The sequence below is a fragment of the Pezoporus flaviventris genome, unplaced genomic scaffold (genome assembly GCF_033815535.1).
Source record: "Pezoporus flaviventris isolate CSIRO_AGI_PZ_B2104156 unplaced genomic scaffold, CSIRO_AGI_Pfla_v1 ptg000035l, whole genome shotgun sequence".
Lineage (NCBI taxonomy): Eukaryota > Metazoa > Chordata > Aves > Psittaciformes > Psittacidae > Pezoporus > Pezoporus flaviventris.
In genome coordinates this window covers 13,682,968-13,703,120 of record NW_026892583.1, presented here as the reverse complement: position 1 = coordinate 13,703,120, position 20,153 = coordinate 13,682,968, and the positions used below count along the sequence as shown (strand labels likewise).

Genomic DNA, 20,153 nt, shown 5'->3' with positions numbered 1-20,153 from the left:
ATCTCCAGAAAAGAAAAACAGACGTCTAGCAGACTGGTTGACATGTATGGATCAAACTAAATGCAAGATTCAGTCTAAAGCATGCATTTGTCCACCTTCCACAGAAAGAATGAACACTTTGGTGCACAGCTGTAAAAAGACTATGTCACCTGGTTCTACAGGCTAGCAAGACACTAATGACATGGATGATATTTAAAAGCTTTCAGAAAGTGTAACACATTAGGTAAGTGTTGTATCGGACAAGCCGATCAAAAAGTGATTTTGTCATTCTGTTCCTTATCTAATGGACAGATCCAACAAGCAGCTCCAGCTTGCAGTTGCTATGTAGCTCACATACAGAAAAATAATAAATATCAAACAATGAAATACAGTTTCTGAATAGTACCCTGAAGAACCTTTTCCCTTGACTCCTGACAGGCACCGTGCTGAAGCAGTGTTTAGATATACAACTGCAGCACATAAAACATCAGAAGCATCCTGTAAATATAGAAAAAAAGAACACTTTAATGGCAACTGAACACTGAAACAGGTCAGAGACTTGTTTACGGAGTTGCCATCCTCAGAGATGTTCAGAGCTCAACCAGACAAAGTCCTGCTCTAGCTGACCCTGCTTTGAGCAGCAGGGTTGGACTAGAGGATCTCCAAGGTCCCACATGTGCAGAGTCAGTGAAGCCTCCATAAATCCAGGGAGATCTGTATACACACATCCATAGAAACTAAGCTATACTTTCATAGTATTTTGAGCGTTTTCTTTGATGCCTGTACCATATCATAAACGTAAGTTACTGAAATCCAATAACCAAGCCAAGGAATGACTCCTCAGCTCAGGGAAGATGTGAACACAAGACAACTCCTGTTTCACCACACATGAAAAAGAAGAAACACTAAGACAATTCTTTCTTCCTCTTTCTAAACATTACTGATAAATGCCACTACTGGGGGGAAAGAACAACAAAGGGGGGGAACAAAAAAACGCACTTAATCACAAGCCTATAAAAGTGTTCTACCCTTTCCCAAAGGAAGGTCCAAAGACTTTAAAGATTTCAAGAGAAGGCCAATTCATGTACTGAAACACAAATGACAGCTCATAGTAGAATAAGGTCAATTACTGAGAACTTTAAATATGTAAATGCCTTCAGAAGGAGCCCCAATTTCCAAGCCCTGTCTAATAAAACAGATCCAAATAGAGAATTTATGATGCCATTAGAGGAAAAGATCTTAATGAGTTGTTGGGTTTTTTTAAGCATTCTCCAGACAGAGATTTGTGGGTTTGTATCTATCACAGAATCATAGAATAGTTAGGGATGGAATGCACCTTAAGATCATCAAGTTCCAACCCCCCTGCCGTGGGCAGGGACACCTCACACTAAACCATGTCATCCAAGACTCCATCCAACCTGGCCTTGAACACCGCCAGGGATGGAGCATTCACAACTTCCCTGGGCAACCCATTCCAGTGTCTCACCACCCTTACAGTAAAGAACTTCTTCCTTATATCCAATCTAAACTTCCCCTGTTTAAGTTTTAACCCATTACCCCTTGTCCTATCACTACAGTCCCTAACAAAGAGTCCCTCCCCAGCATCCTTACAGGCCTCCTTCAGATACTGGAAGGCTGCTATGAGGTCTCCACGCAGCCTTCTCTTCTCCAGGCTGAACAGCCCCAACTTTCTCAGCCTATCCTCATACGGGAGGTGCTCCGGTCCCCTGATCATCCTCATAGCCCTCCTCTGGACTTGTTCCAACAGTTCCAGGTCCTATTTATGTTGAGGACACCAGAACTGTACACAATGCTCAAGGGGGGAGGTGGAGAAGTGAGCTGCTGTGCGGTTCCGAGTAACCAGCTGGTCTTAAACAACGACAGTGTGCCTTAGCATGCCTTCCAGGAGAATCTGCTCCAAGATTCTGCCAGGCACAGAGGTGAGACTGACTGGTCTGTAATTCCCCCGGTCATCTATTTTCCCCTTCTTGAAAATGGGGGTTATATTTCTCTTTTTCCAATTATCAGGAACTTCACCTGACTGCCATGATTTTTCAAATATGATGGACAGTGGCTTAGCAACTTCATTTGCCAGCTCCTTCAGGCCCCACAGATGGATTTCATCAGGTCCCATGGACTTGTGCACACACATCAGAAAGACTAAAGACAATACAAGAATCTGCTTCACTAGGATTATTTTTTCCCTTTTGCAAAACTAGAAATAGGCTTTGGTTCTGACATAACATTAAGAATGGATGGTGAACAAAATGAAGGTAAACGTAACAAAGACCGGTGTGTACCACATTTGAAAGCATCCTCCCATAACTTTAGACAGTTGTGGTTGTAGAATGCATGCAAAGATCAACCCTTTTTTTTTATCATTCGAGTACTGAATAAGAAGAGTCTTTTAAATTATTTGCTACTTACAAATAAAATTGAAAGTGAGCCTTCTCAAACACTGGTAAATTGTCAGAAAGATGCAGAACACTGGTTTTACAACCATTAACATCAAATCTCTGCACTAGCACATCACCAACCATGATAAGTTTGATTCAAATCAAACTTACCAGACTTAGGAGACTTAGGCGCATGATCAAGTTTTATCAAGTGTACCAAAACACGAGACCAAACTGCTATGAGTGGCAGGGAAGTGCATAATATCTACTCCAGTATAAAAATCATAGTCTAAAATACTGTTTAATGCAAGTAAGTCATGCTCTTACCTGGTATACATTTTATTTTTGCTTTAGTTAAAGCAAATAGAATCTATACAGAACAAATGGTAACTTCAAATGTCTCTCTCATATTTGACATGTAAGAACACACACTCCAGCTGAAGTTTCTAGCATGCGATGCTGTTTATCACACAGCTGCTGTGGCAATTAAAACCAGCTCTTGCCACTGCTGGAACTCAATCTCACCCACCCAGCGACTCACGCACAGGTATGAGTAAGGGGCTAGAACAAAAGCCATTGAATTCAAAATACCTAGGAGGTCAGGGAGAAAGAAGTGTTAGAGAAAAGCAGGCAGGTAGGATCACAGAGAGAATAACCACCCAATCTGGTTTCCATAGAAAACCAAAAGCTTTGAGGACAACCTTGACTCAAACCTATTACCAGAAATCTAGGATACTGCTACTGCAATCTCAGCAGTGACTGTCACACAGCACTGACACTCAAGTTAGGTCTAAGCTGAAGAACATCATCCATGCATTTTCTAGCAGATGGAAACTAAAGCAGAACTGGAAGCAACGAGGTGAGGCACACTAACTGACTCTCACGGGGCACAGTGTCAGCAGAGACAGCCAGCCAGTACTTCACATGTAACTTCTAAACATAATTCTTCCTGAATGCTACTTGAGAGCCCACACCAGATACTCACCCAGATTTAAAGGAATATCTTAGAATACATTTTAATTGCCTTAGACTTAACAATTTCTACATGTTTCCTTTACTTACTTTGTGTGCTGTTATTCTTTTTGCAATTTTATAGACTACTTCATTTTCTGTTGCTACAGGCCAAGATGTGCAAGAGTTCACCAAGATAGGGATGTCTAGCAGGCAATTAAAATCCAAAGCAATCTATTCCAGTATTACTTTAATTCGTAGCATACCAGCTATTATGCTGGCACCGCTGATCTTCTGACCTTTGAACTAAAACTGCTGGATTAACACCAGAACCAGAAATGAAACAGCCACATTAGCACAACGCTGTTCCCAAGCTCAGGAAGCTCCACTGAGGAGGAAGGCAAGCCAGCTCATATGCAATACTGCTGATGGCTACTGCCATTAAATGCTATCTGCCTGCAAGCTACAAACCAGCATAAGGTTGCATTGTGCCATGTAGGTACTGTGAGCTAAATCTATAATAATAAAATAAAGCAAGAGGACAAGTTTGAGCACTGATCTAGAACTCATGATTTTGCCCAACTCTGCTAACAGACACTGATGTACAGGAGATCCCACAAGGCTAGGTGCTGCTCCCAGTAAATAGCAGGGTTTGAGCTGTGCAAAGCCACTCTTCGGAGCAGAAAGCAGACTGCAGACAAGTGCAGACATACACTAGATTCCTCAGAACTGGCTCAAGAGTCTCCAGCAGAGCTTTACAGCTAGTTATGAATAAATTCATCCATAGCGAGATGAAATCTAAAGCCCAAGGCAGCTTCTGCTCGGAACACTCCTACAGACTTCTCATTTGCGTGTTAAAATGACTTGCCCAAGGGCATTTGCATTTCCTTACTTCACAAAGTCAGTGAGGTTATGAATGAATATGAGGCACTGATATTACAGTAATATCACACCAAAATACAATCTCATTAGTAGCCATAAATAAGCGAAGTCAGGTACACTCAATGTAGAGCAGCACAATTACCACGCAACTAGGCTGCACGACATTAGCTATATACATGATTCTGTATTCTGCCTAAAATGTCAGATTAGGGCTCTGGCCCTTTCCAGTCCATGAAAGTACAGACAAGTATAAAACATGTCAGTGCTCCGATTATCCTGCTTGATTCACTTCCCATATTTTGTTGGTTTAGGGGTTTGTTTGGTTTTTTTTTTAATCAAGTCAGGTAGTATTCTCTAAACTGGGAGCATAAGCAAATCAAACAACATCCTAAAAGCAATTGTTTCTGCCACCAGTAAAACCAACTTACAGAACCTTCCCCACACATACCCCTTACACTTCCCCAGCACCCTTTGAGACGCAGAAAAGGAGCAGAGCAGGTCATACTAACTTTACCAGAAGCAACAGCCAATTCCTCATGTAGTTACGAGATTAGGACAACTGGGTTTTGTTCACAAGGCACCAAGAATAGTACTCTCAAAGATGTACACTGCTATTAAAACTGTCCTCCCTGCAGCCAGACCATCTAGAGTCTCAGAGAAAGGAGGTGGCTGAGACCAGATGATCAGCTCCCAAAGCATAGCTACAGTTCAAGGGGCACACTGTAAGCCCTTCTTAATTATCTTTTGTCTGGAAAAGTGTCAAGCAACTTTTCAGTACAACTATTCACTGAGATAATGACAACAGTTTAATTTCACAAGTAGTTTTATTAATACTGCATATGTTCATCTTGCTGACATTCAGCACTAATTAACAAAGTTAAAAACTGAACAGCAGTGGCACTTCAATACTCTCCTAAGTTCGGTTCCAAATTTTGATCACAGGGATAATACAACACATTGCCTTGCAACACGGGGTGCCATTACTCAAGTGACTAACCTACCTGAAGTTTCCATACATCTCAAGAGCTTTTGGCACCTCAGATAAGTACTAAAGTGATAACAAACAAGGGTTACAGCAAACAAGACAGCTATCTCTATTAAGGCAGAAACTCAGTGCAAGAACAACAGTCACTCAGCACTATCCCAAGATTCAAAAACAAAAAACACCACCACCTTTAGAAAGGCAATCTTTCTACCTGGCAAAATTGCTTTGTATCTCCAGCATGGAAAGGTTTTTTGTACTTCTTTTATCAGCAACAAGAAAATAGTGTAATGCAGAAACAAACCACTATTCAAGGGTATTTTGCATTACACTACACATGCAATTACTTCATTTTCAAAAGTAGTATTAAACGCTGACATTAAACAACTTTACCTGCAAGCACACGACACCCACATACTGTCGAAGAGCCAAGTTTTTATTGCCACCTGTAAAATGTTACTGAAATAGAGCAGCACTGTTCAAGTCCTTTTCTTTCCCCCTGTAAGAAAGTGAATATGAAGGACCACACAATCAGGCATACTGTCTGGTAAGATACATCCTCATGTATCTTATCTCTTACAAGTAATAAAGTACTAAATTAGTAGCCAAGCTTCAAGTAAGAATTAATTCTACCCACGTTTTCTGTCAATACCTAGAAAAAGGTAGTCATTCTGGAGGAAACCTGGATTAAAACTTAAGAAATTAGTCACAATATTAAGCATTTAGCTTCACCTTTCCAGATTTGTGCTGATTCTTCTCCCACCTCCCTTCAAATAGGTCTTCTTTCACTTGTAAGGCTAGAGAATCAGAGATTTTTGGACTGTTCCTTTCTAAACTGTAATACTCAGAAAAGAGAAGGGGAAACAGATGGTAATTCACTTCTTCAGACAGTTTCACCAACAAGATTTATACACAATTCAAACAATTACTTTTTCAGCAGCTACCAACTAAATAGTAGTACTGGTCATGGTCACTCTGGATGCTTTAATGCCATGTCAAACAGAAGCTCATTGTTCTGCCAAAAGTCTTTTAGTCCCCCACATTAGAAAAACTGACAGCTCTAAGGCAAACAACACTACAATCATTTATAATTCCTCCTCATCTGAGCCCAACTTTTTCTAACTAATCAATGACCTAACAATTCTTATGGTTATTACCCTCTCCAGCTTCCTTAATGTTAAAAAAAAAGTGATCAAAGTGCTACTTTATTCAAAACCTGTCCACTAGCTCTCCATTTCACCAATTATTTCAAGTTTGACCCTTGTTAATCTTAATCACCTCTTTACACATAACTGAACGATGAAATCAGGATTTTATCTTCAAATTCCTTCTTCAACAACTCCTTAATTTTTCTCCTTATATCAGTTTGTGAGGCCTGTTTTACTCAGCACCAAGTCACTTAATCTCCTCAAGACACTCAAGAGTTCTCAAGAACTGGAGAAACCCATCACCTGATGTTAGACTCCATCATACTTGGGAATATTTGGCACCTAGGAGAAATTGCTTTGGGTTTTGTTCCTTTTAAACAAAATGCAGGCTTACAAAAAAGGAGCAGCAAAAGCTTCTCCCCTCCCCCAGCACTTCAGATGTTTTCTATCTCTGGGCATCTTGCACTTCTACAGGAGGCAATGTTTACCTTGCATACAATTATTTTTCATGTGGCCAGTTCTGCACAACTGCTAAGCTGTTCTCAAATTGACTGTGTCCGCCTCCCCAATTTTCAGAAGAGGTGCATTATATCTCCGAGTTAAAGAGCATATTCACAACATGTGCACTCTTGCCCTTGGCACACAAAGTTGCTGGCAGTTTGAGATATGTCATTACACTTATGGTTCAAGAACAAAAACATACTTCAACTATGCAAGAATAGAAAACCTCCGCTCAGCTGCTCAGGTAAGCACTGACTTACATACTAAAAAACTGAGTTTTAATGATGCCAGCAATCAGCAGAAAATGACTAACTGGTAAAATAACTGTGATGAGAACCATTCGCAACATTTAATTACCACTTATTATCATACCTTTGTTTTACTGGAGATGTGCTTTAAATTACCAACAAATTTGAAAGTCTTTACTGCATCAACACTACATATACAAGTGATTACATCTGAAATACTGCACACTGTTGCATGTTCACACCCAATTCTATTACTGTTTGGAGACAGAATAACCTCTTGTGTTCTCAAATGTTATGTAGCACATTAATTAACCTTGAAAATTTTCTGGATGAAAATAACAGTACAATAGCACAGGATTAAAAAAAGCTCCTGACAATTTTAATGCAAGATAAAAACCCCCATGTAGCTCTGGAGATCATCTGGCTTTGCCTAGATAGGGAGGTAATTGTATAATAAGGTAAGAATTAACTTACAGCTCTCAAATTATGCCACAGAGCTTATACCACAGTTTGAACAGCAGAGTGGAAGTGTCTGTGGTAAGCAGTACTCCAGAGTAACATGACCATTCATTTCACTGTACAGACATGACTTAAAAACCCACACAACCTCAAATCCTCAACAGGCCTTTTCAATTTCGAATAAATGGCATATTTTAAGAGTATGTTAGCATTCTTCATTTGCTGTATTAACAAAGGCATCCTAACAAGATTCGCCTACCATTTCTCTGTATGGCAATGCAATGAACAACACTTGATTTGGGACATCATAGGAATTTCCAAGTTATGTCAAGTACGAGTCAGTAACTACCCTGCAAGATGCTGCAGAAGTCAACAGGAGGAAGATTTAAGAAAACACACAACTGACTTTGTCAACACTGCCTTCTTCAAAGACTGCATAAGGGCAAAAGAAGAGAAAGAGTAAAGGCAACTATCTAAGGAAAGGAAAAACTATGCAAATAGCTTTTACGTAAGTATCTCTCCTTCCCTCACTCCCAAGTGTTTGCTTTAGCAGAAGCTGGTGGAAAGCATCAGGTTTCACTCTTTATTCTGACTGCTGTATAATCAATACAGTGCAGTCTATCGAACTATTTTATTCTGATTCATGCAACAAGCTGTTAAATACAGCAAAGTACAAGATCTGTGCCAGTACCATGTCATTCATAAAGATATATTTATTTTCAAGGCATGAGACTGTTAGACCAGAACTATCTTTTGCACAGTTATGCAGTCCTTCTGCACAGACTAGAAACCTAAAAAAAAAAAAAAACATTTCAGCCCTTCTGATCTGAAAAGAAAGGAAGTGGTGGAAATCTTAGCTGCATTATGTGGAAGCAGGGAAGGCCCTCTAAGATTATTTTCTTTTTTTTAAAGATTGGCAATTCAGAAAGTGAAGACAGAAATCTCTTCCACAAAAACAAAACTGAGATATCCTTGAATAGTTCAGAGACAAGAAGTGAAATGGCTTTTGTGTAACAGTAACACGTTTAAGCCTGCAGCTTGAGTTTCATCACCCATTGTCTTTTGCTTTTTTAAAAACAAAGTCGTGTTACACTCCAGAAATGTGGAGGAGTTTGATTTTTGCCACAGTTTCTTCAGAAAGGGCAAATCTGTGCTCTGGCCCTCACAAAATAAAAACATTCAAGATGTGTACATTTCCTCTTACATCGGCCTCTTGGAGGAAAATAAATAAATACACCTCCCCCTTTCTTGCATGCCCACAGATAAAGGAAATAGAGTTTCCTGTTGCAGGTTTGCAACCTGAGAGCCAACAGTAGGAAGCTGTGAAACTGACACCAGTGGTAGCGCTGCTACCAAAGTATCCAAGAAAAAGACATCAAATGGACTGGACACCCAGTAAAACTTTCACATTAGTTGAAATATATATATTATAACAATATATATATACACATATATATGTATGTTTAAACTGTATCTGCACCAGTATTTCAAGCAGTAGGGCCCTTAGAGAAGGCCCTCCAGCTATTACCAAGTAGCAGTCAGCAGAGCCCGAAGTGATGTAACCCAGGAGTCCAATCTTCTGCTCCAAGCAGGGCTGACTACCACACTGCATCAAGTTGCCCATGGCTTTGTCCGGTCAAGCTTTAGAAGCCTTCAAAGATGGAAATTCACCAGTCACTCTAGGGTGGTCCGTTCAGTGCTTAACCACCCTCAGAATGATTTATTTTACTTTTTATAGTCTTTTTGGTGTGTATAAACTGGATTTCTCCTAAAGGAAACTAAGGAAAAAAATTCCTTCCCCAGAAGTTCACCAAATGTGGCCCAACCCTGAATAGTCATAAAACCACATCTGTGTTCAGGACATCCGATTTAGGAGACCAGACTAAATTCTGTCTAAAGTAAAGTTACTGAAGTACTAATGGCATCACTTTGGGAGACTTCACTGCCCCCACCTTCAGCCAGAGACCCTCTTCTACTCTGCCAAATTATTTGCTATTGTTAAGACCAAGTGACAAAGCCACACACAGAGGTAACAATTTTGAAACTATATGAAGAAAAGAAGCATTCTTTAAACCAAAAAGAACAGAGAAAATAAAAAGTTATAAACCAGAAAATTATAATCTCGTGCAAAACACCAGTCATCATGGAACCGCACCAAATACTTCATATGAAGGTGTGAAGTACAGTTAGGATTTTGAGTGAGTGTAGACTAAGACCAGTATCTTCTTCAGACCAAAAGAAACAGGCAATAATGAAAATACAACTTCAAACATTTCCAAAAAAGTCCCAAGAACAATGTAAATGGGTACTCGTGGCTATGCAATATTTGGTCAAACCCACAAAAGTATGTATTTAAAAATGTTTAACTCTTTAAAAGAGTTGTCTGCATTGCCACCCACAAGAAAATCTAAGATACTCATCAGAGCTGCTGACGTGAGCAACTGGCATACAGAAAGTTCTGCTACCACAGCAGTTGTTCTACAGATATTATCGGCCAGCATTAAAAAGAGTTCTCTATTAATCCTATTTCACATCACATCAGCATACAATAAGCCTGCCATTTCAATTCAAAGGTCAGAAGACAATGGATTTAGCTGATGGTGCCTTAACATGCATTGTGACTCGAGAAATGCAGAGTGCAGAGCCATGCTACAAAAGCAGCTCTTGATACTCCTGGAACCCCACCACCCACCACACAGAAGCAGCCAGCAAGGCAGGCTGCCAAGCAAAGGAAGATGCTTGGCAATTTCTCCCACCCAGAAAAGCAAGCGTTAAAATCCACAAAATAATACCAGCCAAGTATATTAAACATAACTAAGTCTCCCAAACAAACTCAACAGGTAACTTTTCTCTAAGTTAGGCTCAACTTCCAAGAAGTGCTTTCCAGCAGCCTGGAATGAGAGCCTGTTTTCTCCTGATGTCGGCTAGTTGAGGTTTCTAATCCACTATGTCATCATCAGTTGGGAAAATCAAGATATATTTCAGGGTTAACTTGAAATCCTTTCACCGAGATAAAACCCCATGCTGATGCACAAGTTCAACACCAGCATGCGTCTCTCATAGCTGCAGTAAAAAAACATCTATCCAAGGTCTAAATGAGTATCCTAAGGTTAAAAAATTGTTACCTCAAAAGTTAAACAAACACAAATTGAAATAACCACCACCAAGAGGATTCTGAACACTGAAACAAACCATATGGAACCATGACGAACAACCCAGCTTTAGAACAACTGCATGCCAGTAGCTTATTTAAATTTTGACAACTTCCAAAATAAAACTTGGGTCTTCAAAAGGTATTTTGCTAATCTTTAACACCTGAGGAAGTGTTCTCCACTTTCTACAGTGCCCAAGATCAAAGGCAAAAGAGTATTAAAACATCAATAAAAATTTCAAAGTGCCTCTCAGGCCTAAGCATAGACTGCTTTTCCCAGTTAAAAACTCTTCCTTATGTATTATCTTTATAAATACCCCACATTCAGAAAAGTTGTTCTATACAGCCATGTACCTTTTAGAAACTTGATCTCTCTCTCAAAAACTGAGATCTGTCCACTCTGCAGGGAATATGAGCTACTGCTACTGTACTCCAGCATCCAACACATCGAAGATTAAGTAGTATGAAGAGGCGAAACCATGATTGATTTTGATTCTACTAATTAAACACAGGCCTGCAAGAGAGGATCCACTCACTGAGTCAGACCTTTGAAACAACACTGACAAATACTCAGTTAGTAATCATACAATTCACCAGCTATCAAGATTATGAGAAGTATTATGCCACCATATTTAAATGAAGTGCTCTTTAAAACATGCTTCCGTAAAGAAAACAAAGACTTGCAAATGCTTAGTCTCACTTAACACTTACCATAAAAGACATGTGGCAGAATCTAAATCAAGCAGCCTACCCATCAAACTGGTGCTATAGAATTCAAAATTAAAGAGGCTGAGACAATGACATAACTTAGCTTTACATATTCAAAGACAGACATCTAAAACCATTCTATCTGCTGATTCATGTTCAAAAGCACAGTTAAGTAACCAAGCATTTCTAGTGCCTCTGCAACTCCTAAAGGGTTTCCCAAAGTTCAGAGTGCAAAACTACTACCAAAGCTAACACTGAAACTGCTATAGACTGCTAGTCTTGCACTGCCAGCTGCATAAGGACTAAAAAACACAATTAGTCAAAACCACAAAATTATTACCACTCAGCCTCACCAATGCCCATCATCTACGGGTTTACAGCTGTGTCTTCAGTTAACCACTGCTGGCAAGATTCCACTCCCAGAAAACATCGATTACCTTTCATTAAGTACAGACTATCTCACCTCTCATAAACCCTTAAAATCCCACTCTATAAGCCTCCAGCTTTAGAATCCTCATTCCAATGTTAAACTGAACTCATTGAAATATAAAGCTTAAAGTATTTAAAAGTTGCTATTTAGAGGGATGTACTTGATTTCAAGAGACTGAAGTGACATCTCCCTGGAAACATAAAACACTGAACAATGTGACATTTTTATCCCCTCACAGAAAGATACTTCATATATTATTAATTTGATATACTGAACCAACAAAAGCCTCACCTAGCAGATTTTAGAATATATGCATTTACATTGAGAAAAGTAGTAACTGCACTTATTATTGCTATATTTCTGTCATAACAAGAACTTAAATGGGTTTCAGAACAAATTCATAAAAATCTAAGATGGATAATGAAGTAAACAAAGATATAAAAAGGTATTATAATAAGGTATTGAAAGATAATTAAATCATGCTTTATTGACTTTTTAAATATTTAAATTAAGAAGCTGCTGAGGAAAAAAAGGAATCTGCAAGAAGCCTAGAAAGCCAAGGAAACAGATCAAGACTTTTTGCCAACTAACCAACACATGGGGTCAACAAGAATAAAATTAAACCTCTGAAAATGTCAGCATTAGGGAAATCAAGTTGTGCAACTGAAATTCTGATGAAGGCAGAAGCTATGTTTCTTCACTCCAGTAGGGCATCCAGGATTTCTAACCAGCAGCAGCAAGAACTCAATAGCTTGCAGCAACCCCCTTGCTGAAGGTATTAAACTACTGGTATGGAGAAAACAGTTCCCTTTTCCTTCTCTACAGTGGACATACTACAGGACAAAACAGATCAAGGAATAGAAAAGAAATACAGCTGGGCCTCAGCCCTTTCTCTTACAAGCCTACCTCTTATCTCCCCAATGTATTTATAAAATTATCCACCTTAACTGGAAGAACATAACCTTTGTAAAATCCAAAATAACTAGCAGCAATATTCTATATTCTTAAGTTTCGATCTCCTACCTTAGAAATAAAAAATGTGTTCATTTTAGCAGAATTCATAATTCTTAAATAGACATTTTAAAGGATGTATTTGAGACACATTTACAACAGAGGACAAAGAGCTACGTAAGAACAAAACATTCTTGAGGCAGCAGCAAAATGCTTATAAGCTTGATTAAAAAAAAAAAATCCTGAAAATCAGGGAGGGTGGGAAGGCCACATTTGGACATGGTTTTTAAAACAACAGCTAGACAAAAGTTAATCTGAAACCTTAAAATTATGTATCTGATAAACATGAGAGAAAAGGCTTCTCAAACCCAGACCAATTACACGAGTAAAAATGACAATCGTAAGTGAAATCACAATCATATATCATAGAAAAAATAGGTTGTGAATTACATGTCCCCATATTAAGTTTTTATTTCTGACCACAGCTCCACCCTTTCAAAGCTCTGTGTCAGTGCCTACCTCTACACCCGCTCACCTCTTTAATCAAGCAACCTTTCACAGCCCTGCCATAGTCAGAGTTGACATCCCATTTTGCTTCTGACTTCATGATCTAAGAGGCTCTACAAACCACAACCGAAAGCTAAGTATGTGTATCCCAAGCAGCAATGTTAACACTAAGCATTTTATTAGCATCAGTAATACCTTCTTAAGACACTGTTGAGCAACTAAGTGCACATCCTTTAATCTACTAGCCATAAACAAACACTGCTAAAATAGGGGGAAGAAAATCTGTCCCAAGTTAGCAATCAATGAAAAAAAGACAGTAGTTACAGAGAAAACAAACAAACATGAAACTTTTTAGCTTTGCTTAAGCAGAACATGTGTTTCATAACTAAGAAAAGATAAATCTGAAGTTCCCACATCATTTCTGGATTAATAACCAGTATGGCATCTGATGGCCTAAGGCATAAAAGCCTTGACTGTGAAACCCAACTTGGAGATCTCTCTCTGCAATTACAACTACCACAAACATCTACCTTCGTATTTCCACCTGTTTCTCCCACCCCTCCAGCAGAAGAGGAGCAGAGGCCAGCCAAGCAAAACCTTCCAAATAAATAACGACCAAACTCTCCACCAGAGAAAACACAGGTGTTTATTATTCAGTTAGTACTTGCAGTAACAACATGCAAAAAATGGTGTAGGGGGAAAGACTCTTTTCCCTTAACACAAAGCTGGTTTATGTCTTAAAGGAATCGAATGCTTAATTCCCATAGCTAACAAAAAAGGAAAAACCCACAATCAAAACTCCAAAAGGACTGCTTTCTAAAGAAAACACAAATCTTCATGATTCATCCTTTCATGACCTGAAAGGTAATGAAATGTGACACCTCTACTCTGAAAACAAATTTGCATTGTGTCATCAACTCAGGGTCCCTGCTCACAGATACACTTCAGCACACAGCAGTGGGTTCATTAAAGCGGCATCACTAGCACGTTTAGAAGCGATCTTGCAGGCAAAAATCTTTAAAAGCGATTTTGTAATATTATCCAAAAGCCACCTATGTATTCTTCTTTGGGTAAATAACGTGCCTCCTCCAAATAAAACACACACGTACTGTGGCCAAGGTTATGCAAGGAGATCTTCGTTAACCTGAGCAATTCCCATTTCATACCACTACTTCATCAGACACGAACGGGCGAATGCCTCATTAAACGAGCCAAAGCTGCATCACACTTAGTGCAAATAACGAGTTATTTTTAAATATAGCATGAGGACATTAACATCAAGACTTCATGCAATATAAAGCGGGGGAAGAGCAAACAAACTCCTCGTAGGAAGGTTATCCCTCTTCTCACCTACCTTTCCTTGCTTCCCTATCTCCTCTTCCCTCCCCGTAAGATCCAGTTTAAGGCATTCCACTTTTCTAGGCTCCCAGTGAAGAATCAAATACCATCCGCAAACATTTTGCTCCTCCACCCCCTCCCTCATGAGCTGATGAGCAGTCAGCGCATCCCCACCGGCACTGAATTACCTAATTGTTATCATGACCGTGTCCCCAGCACCGCCTCGGAACAAAACCAGCACAGCTCCCCCTCGGCGGCTATCAGAAGTGAAGGACAAGGCACTGAAGTGCAACTCGCAGCAACACACAAGTTACGCGTCGAGCCCCGAGCCGCCGCCACCACTGCTCCCGGTCCCGCAGGGAGCGCCTCTCCCGCCGCAGGGCAGCGGCCGCCCCCGCGGGGCTGGGCGGCGCGGGAGGAGCCGCGAACGGAGCGGAGCGGCACACGGCGCGGACCGCCGCCACTCACCGCCGCCTCCGGCCGCTCACCCGCCCGCGCTCCCGCCGGGGCACCGGCCGCGATACTCCCTCTCGGGGCTGCCTTCCCGGAAGAGAAGGAGACACCAATCCGGAAAAAAAAAAACCGGCTCGGCTCTCCCCCGGTGGGGACTGAGGGGCCGCCCCGGGCAAGAGCTCGCCGGGCTCCGGCGACCCCCCGCCCAACGGGGCTGCGAGTAAGCTTCGCCCGGGCCGCCAGCCCTCGCCAGCCCCCGCGCCGTGCAGCGCCAGGGCTGGGGTCCGCTCCCCACACACCCCCCCACACACCCCTCGGTCAGCGGCTCGGCGGCTCCCCGCGCCCGGCTCCGCGGCAGGCACGGCGGCAGGAGGACGGCGCGCAGCCCGCCCCGGCTCGGCGCTCCCGCTCGCAACTCACCCAACAAAGTTGCGGCGGCGGCAGCCGGCACCGCCGCTCGCTCTGCCGGACCGTGCTCTGCGCGGAGATCCGCGCCCGGGATGAGCTCACCCCACCGCCCGCTCTGCTTCTCTCCGCTCCGCCCCGCCGCAGCTCTCGCGAGAGGGGCTGCCCCGCCGCCCGCGCTCCGGCGGCCCGGCGCGCGTTCCTATAGCAACGGCCAAGCGCCGGGCCTAGCGGAACGTAGAGGCCTGCACCGAGCCCTGCCCGCTCTAAGCGCCCTCCGCGCCGGGAACGGCCCGCCTCGCCGGCCCCATAGGGAGCGGGTTTGGAGGCGGGTGGCTGGGGGCTGAGGCGGTCAGGCGGATGGGCTGGGGTGCGCGGCTGCCCCCGGGGGGGGGCCGGGGTTGTGGAGCTAAGCCCAGGGAACCGCCTCGTGCGGCGGGGCTGTGGAGCTAAACCCAGGGAACCGCCTCGTGTCCGTGTCCAGCGGCGGGTTATGTGGCCATGGTCACGCCCAGCAGCGACCTGTATGTGTGGGGTCGGTAGCTAGGCTCTGTGGGGCATGCCCTGTACACTTTAGTTTTGCCTCTCTCAGGACTTTGTGTCTTAATTGCTTTTATATATATATATATATATATTTATATATATAACTTTTATTTTGATCATTACATCGCATTCCAGCCTCCTTGGGACCTGAAGGGAGAAGGTCGCTTTAGCTACTGACACACAGGCAAAACCTTCCGGTACTATGCAGAATGTGTATATTGAGCTCTTTTTCTGTCAGCCAAATGAGATTAAATTCTCTGCCTAGATATCCACCAGAGGTAACAAATCAATGACATGCAAAATAAGTATGAGCATACATCAGTATCACCCCTTGTTCTGCAGGAACACTGCTCTGAATTCAAATGGCCAACATTTTGAACAAGGTCAGCAGTGGGTAACCCATTCTGGGTACTCTGTTGGCTGTCACTATCGTCCTTGGCTTGAGAGAACATTAATAATCTTAGTTAAACAAATGTAAGTGAAGCTATCCCTGAGCTGTCTCCGAAATTAGGACACTCCAGAAAACATCTCTGATTTGGGCTGTCGACATTCCAGCAGCATTCTGATAGCTGGAGCAACCGCGCTGTGGTGAGCAGCTGGTCTGCCACACAGATGTTAGTTTCACTCTCCTTCACTTCCCTGGAATGAACAGCAAAGACCAATAAGACTTCTGGCTTGCCATCTTCTGAACGTGTTCCTAATGGATCTTTAGTACTGATGTTTAAATACCTCAGTGTTTGGTACTGTGAAAATACCTGGGCGGATTTCCAAAGAGCACTCACTCTCTTATGGGTTCCTCAGCTTCAGGTCATGACTCCTGCCGGTGTTACAGGGCCATGAAACCACTCCCTACCTTCTTGCTAAGGAGAAGGAATGTTCTGGATGGGTGAATCTCTGTGCTGCTCTGCATGAAAAAAAAAAATAAAAAGAGATTGTCAATCCAGAAAGACAAATATGAACATTTTCAATATTTAAATACATTTATGTCACCAACCTGAAATGTTTGGTGTATTTTACATATAAAAGCTTTTTGTGTCAGTTCTAGCCTATTTCCTACAAAGGAAAAGGTGCCGGATGTGACTGCAGCATTAGGAGCCATAGGGTGCAATTACCAGATTTGTTTTCCTCAGAAGAATTCAGATAGTGAGGCTGTGGCTTGCAAGCTCTTTAATGAGGTTAATGAGGCTAGTGCATTCCCAAACCGTTTTCTATCTTCCTTCACACACTGCTGCTCTGTCAGATCATAAGATGAGGGAGATACTCGGACACACAGGAAGGGAGAAGTGCCTGACACCAACCACTAGCCTAGCCTATGTGCTATCTGAGATGAGGCTGCAGTGGAGGCACACACCCTCTTGGCCACAGTCCAGCACAGGAGCTGGTTCCTGCTCCAGGGCCCCTGCGGTCTCTGCCTGAATCCAGATCTAAGAGGTCAACATCTGGTAGCAGGGCCTGCCAGCATGAGGCATGGACAAGACGCTGTTCTCACCATGCTCTCCTTGGTGTCTAGAGCTGCAGTTAGGGGGGCAGCAGCGCTCAGGTGCAGCGCTTGTTCTCAGAGGTCTCAGGGTATCCAGAACTCGTTTATTTTTTTTATGTTGAAGCACAAACAGTTTTGTGCTTTTATAATTAAGCAATAATTAACTAGGTTTGGTGAGGAGGAGAATTTAGAGTTTACGTCCTGCCTATATAAGGAAGTTGTCAGAACAGCTGATGTAGAATAACAGGAATAAGAGGGCTTTTATTCCAAAATAATTACCTTGCCTCAATAATGCACAATTTATTCCAGAACAAAAGGACTCTCTTAGGTAGAGTACTCACGCACTGGCCTCTGCTTGACTAGTTGTTACAAATGGAGGATGCACAGCTGACATTTCAGTTAGTTTCCCTGTGTAGACAGGCCCCAAGAACCACAAGATTTTCTGAATTCCAGCCCTTCTTCTGCCACTGATTTGCTGTGTTACCATAGGCAAGTCACTTCAGTTGTGTTTTAATGTTCTCATTTGAACAGAAAGGGAAAATGATACAGCTATTTACCTCAGAGGAGTGAGGTCAGAGTAAATTAATTAACATTTATGTTGCTCTCTAAAGGTTTGCCTTTATGAAAGGGTAAGTAGTAGCGCTGTTTCTGATTAGGGCTGGCCAAAGCTACTGGAAGCACAGGGAAAATTTGACTAAGAATCTAAACCACCCTGAAACACAGTGCATAATTTATTAATTGTTGAACAATGAACATCTGAAAGTTTGTATACAGCACACCCTTCCAAGACACATTACAATTCGAATATACAATGTGCCAAAAATAGATGAAGTAATTCACATAGAGATGTGTCGTGGTTTAAACCCAGTCAGGTAACTTGTTCACTCACTCCCAGTGAGTGGTGCCGAGCTGACAACAATCGAGGTCCGTGTCCCCCCCCCACCGGGGTTCTCCCCCACTCCCGGAGGAACGGGGAGGAGGATCGAAAGAGTGCAACTCCCACGGGTTGAGACAAGAACAGTCCAGCAACCAATGTACACAAATCACCACCACTACTATCAACTACAACAATGATAAGGGAAAATAACAAGGGAAGAGAATACGATACCACCGGCAGGGAAGACGAGTTCCACCCGGAAGCCCGTGTCCTTCCGGGTAACTCCCAGTCACCCCCCACCCCGGCCATGACGTGCTGTGGTATGGAATACCTCCCTGGCTAGCCCGAGTCAGACGCCCCATTTCTGCTTCCTCCCGGCTTCCCCTCCTCCCTGGCAGAGCATGAGCCTCACAAAGTCCTTGGTCAGGGTAAGCATCACTTAGCAACAACTGAAAACATCGACTTCACCAACACCGTTCTCAGGCTGGAAGTCAAAACACAGCACTGCACCAGCTAGCACAAAGGAAAAAAAAAAAAAACATGACTGCTACTGCTGAACCCAGGACATTATCCACCCCTTATTCCATACCATTCACGTCATGCTCAGATCCCACATTTTCAATACACCATCGCTCTCCCACATATATACATTCATATACATACAGACCAAGAGGAAAAGATCATTTTCTTAGTGCATGGACCAATCCCTATAATGCTGCCGAGTCCATTCGGTCCATGATGTTCAAAGTTCATTCTCTGTTGGGATGATGGCTGGAGGGAAGTCAGGGCCAGTCGCTGGTGACCTGGAGACATCTAGTTGATGGGCTATAAAAGCATTACACAGCAGGCAACGGCATACAATTGAGTTCACTGGCTGTTTTCCCCTAAAATCAAATCCCCTTGAGGTATACATCGGACTTCTCCATCTTCCTGCATTACCCACCAAGTATATCCAGGTCCCTCAGCAAAAGCAATCCCACAAGTGGGTTTGCCTTTACCTGAAGCAGGAATAACCCAGACTGTCTTCCCCAGCAAATTCTTCATATGCACCATGGGAACTTTGTCCCCCTCTACAGTATGTAAAAGTTCTGACTGGGCTGGGCCAGCCCTGTTGGCAGATCCTCTGGTGTTGACCAACCAGGTGGCCTTTGGTAAGTGTGTATCCCAATGCTTGAAAGTTCCCCCACCCATCGCTCTCAGTGTAGTTTTTAACAGCCCATTGTACCGTTCAATTTTCCCAGAGGCTGGTGCATGGTAGGGGATGTGATATACCCACTCAATGCCAAGCTCTTTGGCCCAAATATCTATAAAGTTATTTCGGAAATGAGTCCCATTGCCTGACTCAATTCTCTCTGGGGTGCCGTGTCACCACAGAATCTGTTTCTCAAGGCCCAGGATAGTGTTCCGGGCAGTGGCATGGGGCACAGCGTATGTTTCCAGCCACCCGGTGGTTGCTTCCACCATGGTAAGCACATGGCGCTTGCCTTGGCGGGTTGGTGGCAGTGTGATATAGTCAATCTGCCAGGCCTCCCCATATTTATACTTCAACCATCGTCCTCCATACCAAAGAGGCTTTAACCGCTTGGCTTGTTTAATTGCAGCACATGTTTCACACTCATGAATAACCTGGGCAATAGTGTCCATTGTTAAGTCCACCCCTCGATCACGGGCCCATCTATATGTTGCATCTCTGCCCTGATGGCCTGAAGTGTCATGGGCCCACCAGGCCAAAAATAATTCACCTTTATGTTGCCAATCTAAGTC

General features: G+C 42.7%; 1 protein-coding gene across 3 annotated transcripts in view; it reads right to left on the bottom strand.

Moving 5' to 3' along the window:
- SIPA1L1 (signal induced proliferation associated 1 like 1) overlaps positions 1 to 15,565 on the bottom strand; it is a 223,505-nt gene extending 207,940 nt beyond the window's left edge. For 2 of the 3 annotated variants that reach the window (XM_061462655.1, XM_061462657.1), the window contains exon 1: positions 15,505 to 15,565. The gene's annotated coding sequence lies outside the window, so the exon portion shown is untranslated. The remainder of the gene's footprint in view (positions 1 to 15,504) is intronic. The other variant, XM_061462656.1, reaches the window with a different exon arrangement.
- Positions 15,566 to 20,153: the final 4,588 nt, after the last annotated feature.